We start from the raw sequence: 6696 nt of genomic DNA, 5'->3' as shown, positions 1-6696 counted from the left end.
CTGTAGCGGAATGAAACGTAGCGGCATTCAAACGGGAAACTTGCTCTACTAATTGTGAGATCTGGTCCCGATGCACCACGATCACTCAATTCTGGTCATAATACCTGCGCTCCCACTCTGGGGCGTCCGCTGCCTCCATAGTCGGCAAAGTAATCTGTCACACTACCTGCTGGAGACAAGCGCAGACGGGCAGGGCGGCAAGTGCAGGAGCGAGGTGAGATGAAGCGCGGAAAGCAGATGAATAACAGCGAATAATCCAACGGGGAAAAGCGAGGAATCATAACCATAGAGAACAGTCAGGGAAGTCCAAATACCAGGAAAGCTAGATTAATTCTAAGACTTGGTATTATCACTAAATCACAGAAACTAAGCATTTACTTCACGAGGGCGCGACGCTTAAAGAGGCCTCTTATAACTTCGTCAGCTGCACAGGTGTTGGTGATCAATACTCAGGTGAACTTGAACGCGGGCATGGCTGGGAAGTGTAGTCCCCGTCCGCCATGTCCGTAAGCGGCAGTGCCCTCTGAGTATTGCAGCCACGAGTTTGCTGTGGCGTAACACTTTCAGTGTTGTAGCATCTAAAATATGGAATTCTCTCCCTCTCACTCTCCGCAGCATCACAACCATTTTCGCGTTCAAAACGCAATTAAAAACCTATCTGTTTTCTCAGTGTTACCTGTCCTAATCTGTTATAATACATTTTCTCAGTGACTGTACTGTGTATTTCTTTTCTGTGTTTGGTTGCTCTTTGTTTTTCACATTGTGTATTTGTTCATGATTGTTCATTGTTTATGTATCATTGTATTGTAAAGTGTCCTTGAGCTCTGGAAAGGGACTATATAAATTAAACATATTCTTATGACAGCACATGGTGCTTTCCTACTACACATGTTGTAGATGAGAGAGGCAGTCAAATCGGTCACAAGTGTTTGTTTCAGTGGTGTAAGGGTTCGAGTGTGTTTTCTTGGGACAGCTATGAGAATTGGAGAAAGGTGGACTTCTGACTTGCTCATGAAGGCAGTTTGCGTTTACACAATGATCCGGTACTAAGTCCCGTGGACTTTTCCATCCCTTCAAATGAGGCATGCGTCTAATTTTTAACCATGACAGTTTTAATTTGAGCTAATTAAACCTCTGAAAGCTCCACGGGCGTTTTGAAAGGAAGACTCTTCCCCCTTTCATTCATGAAAAGCTCGAGCCTATTAGCTAGCTACCATTCCGACACTTCTCCCATCTGTGCTGCCTCCGATTTTGTTTTATGGTTTCCTCCATAGTCACACCAGGGGCTATAGATAGGCCAGAGGACCTGCACTGCTATCCATTGTATTTCCATTTAGCCCTGTGAATTCAGGAGGAGAGAATTCCTCTATCTCATCAGAGCCCTGTGCACTGCTGCGACTGCAAACTTTTTGTCACAGATTATTGTGAGTGTTCTGAAGGCTCGCCCCCCTCTTCCTCCCCTGCCTGTCCCTGCCACGCCCACTCCCCCTCCCTTCTTTGCATAGCCATCCACACCCATTAAAGTTGCATTTTTCAAAAACATTTGAGAGTTAGACTTGAGCTGAAAGAGGGAAGTTTCATGACCTTTAAATTATTCATTCGGATTTATTGACTTGTTACACAGTTGTCAAACCATGTGCTCCTTTAAAAAGCTGATTGAGGATCTAAAAAAGAAACAAATTGATGCATACAAATCAGGGGAAGGCTATAAGAAGATATCAAAGTGATATGTTCTAGCTCACAATTTACACTGATTGAATTGTCATCAAGAAATGGCCGTTAAGGGGAAATTTGGAAGACCAGGCAAGATCTGGAAAACCAAGAAAGCTCTCAGATAGAACTGTCTTTATACTGTGCAGTAAGTAATGTAATGGAACCTCTGAAGTTGTTCAGTAGCTAGGCTCAGTTGGGTTCAGTTCAGCTAAGCCAACACACATACACACACATGCCTCATAATGGTTATTATTAAATGACCATCCACAAAGAATCAGGTGTACCACATTCATTTGATCATTCCCCCACACTCTTGCTAAACCATGCTCCCACTTGCCACATCCTCATTTCCACCACTTCTGATGTGTGTGCTGTTTTGTGAGTTTTCTCATTTTAATAATAATAATAATAATAATAATAATAATAATAATAATAATAATAATTAAAGCTGCAAGCAGCATTTTCAGGGGCCAAGCGCCCAGACTCAGTGATTACATTTACATGGACAGCAGTAATCTAATCATTGACCTAATTCTAAATAAGACATTATTGAGATCAAGGTGTTTATATGAGTTGCTTTTAGAGTACTCCTTTCATGTACTCATTTGACATTTTATAAAACTTAGATCGATTAACGGCACACGTCATTATGTCCCCTCGCAATGCCATCAAAAGTTCCCTCCGAATTTCATGTATCAACATACAGTTCGTCTTCGTTATGGTACCGTATACAGTTTGTGTGTTTCATTTTTAATTTTTACGAACGCTTCAAGTGCAGTTAATTATTTGTCATGTTATACGTGCGAATAGATGACTGCTTGAAGCCGTGGGCTGCGTCCCAAACCGCGTACTTACCAGCTATATAGTATCTGAGATACATGTAGTACACCTACTAGGTATATACCTACTACCTATACCTACTACCTAGTAGGTAAGTACGTGTTTTTGAATGCAGTCATGCTCTCTTGTTTGACGTAAAACAGTTGAGCCCTGCTGTGTGTGATCGTGTCCTTTCGCAAAATGCGGTGAAAACACCCACCTAATGTTAATAATGTGATTAAGGTGTTTATATGTCTGTAATATACGTCGATAATGAGACTAAAACATGGGTCCTCATACATGTAGAGCTGTAACAACTAATCGATAAAAATCGATAATAATCGATTATGAAAATCGTTGTTAATTAATCTCATTATCGATTAGTTGGTCTGAGCGTGGCACGAGGCATGTTTACTCATTACGTTACTTCTGTTCCAAAAACACGCTTCAGAGAGTAAATACTAAATTTGTGTCCCAAATGAAGTACTATACACTTACACTGTGCACTACAGTCTAGTGTGTGGATTTTAGAAAGGTAATATCATCTCAAATATAACACTAGAGTTTTTTTTTTACTAACCGGAATTATAAGCCACGAGAGCGTATAACGTCATACGCACGCTAGCATTGGCAAACACCCAGCGTCGATAACAATGACTTTCTTCAGTTCACTTTCTGTCAGCGTTACATTTTATTCCCAACACGACCTCAGTCACCATCAGACAGAGGAGAAATCATCACATAACTGAGGAAGAAAGTGTGTAACCTCCAAGTCATCTAAGGCAGGGTGGCATTTTAAACACCATGGAAATCAAACTGATGCACGAGGACAAACTTATGTTTACATCCAAAATGCTCCACTGTGTTCATGGGGCAGGGGAAACTGGTGCAAGCTGCTTAAAAGGTTTAGTTTAATGTAAGTTTATTGTCATTATATGCTATATTTGAAAGTGTAAATTGTTTGTGGTTAGGAGATTCAAATCCAGCTGGTGGCAAAGCTGGTTGTCTCTGTTTTCAAAAAATTCTGATGTCAGAAAATTGTAAAGGAGTTTCAGACTCTATATCTACAGTTTCAGTTTCGATTTTCTTAGACTTGTTTAGATTTTCTTTCAAGAGCTAGGATTTTTGGATCTATCTATATCTATAGATCTTACGTATCTATCTATCTCTCTTCTCCCTCTCTCTCTCTCTCTCTCTTTATATATTGTTAGCAAGTTGGGGTCAGAGCATGATCTAACATGGATCATCAGGTTTTACACAAACTTGTGGAGTCTGTTTCAGCTCGTGTGCACACTGTCATTAATGCAAAAAGGGGACATACCAAGTACTAAGATACTCTCAAATTCATGTAAATATTTCTAAGATCCTACTTTTCATTTAAGTTGTTGCTGGTAATATAATTTGTAATGAAAACCTTTTTTCTTAAATTGATTAAATTACATCAAGCTGCTTGTTTCCCTTACATTTGTTAAGTTGACAGTAAATAATTATAACTTTGTATAATAAATATTGCCACTTTTATTTTGGTGTATCTTACATAACAGATAGTTACAGCAGTGACGTGCTTTTTTCCTGTAAATAGTATGACTCATTTGATTGGTCTGTTCTGCCATCAGCTGTGTGCACAAGGTAAGTTCCAAACAAGGGAAACTATTTAATAACATTGTTTATATTTACTGAAATAGAAGAATGTATATCTTAACTGGAAATTGTATATATTTATTATATTTCTGTTCTGCCATCAGCTGAGTGCATAAGTTAAGGTAAGTAACTATTTAATAACATTTACTGAAATAGAAGAATGTTTATATTAGCACTAAATGAAATACATGGCATTATGTTTTTTAAAGCAAATTGTATGTGAACTGGATGTTCATATGTATTTGAGTTTTACACAAGAATTTCATAAATATTGATGTTGGTTTTAGTTTTAGTTTTTCATTTAAAATATGTATGTATTAGTATTATTATTAGATTATTAGATCTAGTATTTTAATGGGCTAAATATAAACTATAAATAGGGTCATTAACCTAAAGCAGTTAGGGGAAAGTTCCAGTAAGCAAAATCATTTACTTACAATGAACATTTTCATTTAACAGTAGGCCCAACCTGAACTAAGATCAAATGATCAACCAGCAACAAAAACAAACACTGGTGTTGCCTGTCTGTTTTTTAAGATAAGGCTTATAGTAAATAGAGACATCTATACCATGACATTACACATTCTACTGTACACTAAGGGCGTGTTCACACTTGGGCAGAATACTTGAGTCTGCACCTAGGACTAATTCTGGATCGGTTCAGAGAGGGGCTCAAAATACCATATTTATTTTCATGCTGAAGGATTACTTCCAAACTATGGATTGATTACACATTATTTTCTTGCTTTGAGGGTCACTTGTAGTCCAGGAAGTAAGAATACGGTCTAATTTGTCATTCCACTGTAACTTTTTCTTCTGTTGAATGTCAAAATACACACTTTCAAATACCACTGACAGTTTTTACTTTACTTTGATGGTTCAAGGCATTGAAATTGAAGCTGCTCACATAAACACTTTAGAACTGTCGAGTTTGTGGCTGCTTCTTCTTTGTTACAGCGAAAAACTATAAATTATTATTTAAAAAAAACACAACTTCACAACTTTCACAACAGATGACATGACTACCACGCAATATTTGGTGAAAGAAGCACAAACAGACACAAAATAGCCCAATAGCTAGCCCAAGCAGAGCTAAACCTAATTAACTGCGAAAAATTGCATGAAAATTTTGGTGATCGCAAACTTTTGGCCATGACTATAGTTCTTTTTTTTTTCTGTTGCTATTGTGGCTTAGCATTCATTTCAAAAGAGTTATTAAACAAAGGTAGATTTTTTTTTTTCTTCTGATAACTAATTTCTTAGTGAACCAGCTTAATGCTTAATTAATCAGGCGTGATGAACTTGTGGTCAGCTCTTTTAATCAGTTAAATACTTATTACTCTTTAGACATTTGATGTTAACTCAGTGGATGTTTACCTTTATACACTACTTCTTGAGTAAGATTTTACAATTTTTTAAGTACAATTTTTCTGCACTTTTTCCACCCCTGCCCTTTAGGCACATGCCAATTCAAGAAACAAAATAATTAATGCTTAATCAAAGGTGTACACGTATATAGCCCAAGGGTTGAAATGATATTAAAACAAGACATGTATAAGCCATAACAGGCACAAGGCTTACTCCAGTAGTTCTGAAGGAAACTGCACTGGCAGTTCAGAATATAATGATTAACTGGACAAACAGGAAAAAAAACATTTCCTCATCTTTGCGTACTAACTTTGCAGACAAATACATATGTGGTATAGTACATAAATACAGTAGATGAATACAGTAAAAAAAAAAAAAAAATCCATTAAAAAGAAAGAAACCAATAAGCTTTGTAAATGAAGCTGGACAGTTTATTCAGCAAATCACGTTGCCTTTAATATGCATCCAGCCTTGTAGCTTACTACTGTAACTTTGTCAGTAAATATTATGTTATGCTACTGTTCATTTCAGTACCCTAAGTACTTTGAATAAATAAATTATGTCCTATGTAAAACTTATCAATTATCCTTAATAAAAACATTAAACATATGTTTACACATGGTTGGTAACTCATTATACTAACTTTCATAATTTCATGAATAATAGATATGAAAATATTAATCAGAATTTGACTATTAATAAATAACAGTTCATGTAGTTGCCCATGTGTGTAGTCATAATTATAATTGTAATGTACATATTTTCACAGACCCTTGAATATACTGTATTCCTTCATTACTAATTGAGCTGCAATATATTGGTACCTGTTTAAAATCATTTCAGTTACAAAGAATCAGTAAGATGTATAGCTTTCTAATAAATTAGATTACTATTCAATGTGAAACTATGATAATAAAAATATTTGTAAATATTGATACAATGTGTTTGTAACATTAAACACTAGATCATTAGCGCTGTAATCTCTAGTTACACTATACACAATATGTGCAGTTGAAAAATTGTGTTAACAAATGTGTGTAAGGCATGAATTCAATAGTTATAGATCTATTTGCAGTACCTAAAATAAAATAAAGGCTGATCTAAAGATTTCCAATCTATCAGTAGTTACATCTCAGTTTCCTGTGCAGGTTAATA

Source organism: Ictalurus punctatus, unplaced genomic scaffold (assembly GCF_001660625.3).
Source record: "Ictalurus punctatus breed USDA103 unplaced genomic scaffold, Coco_2.0 tig00000011, whole genome shotgun sequence".
NCBI lineage: Eukaryota > Metazoa > Chordata > Actinopteri > Siluriformes > Ictaluridae > Ictalurus > Ictalurus punctatus.
Note: the sequence above shows the minus strand (reverse complement) of the source record.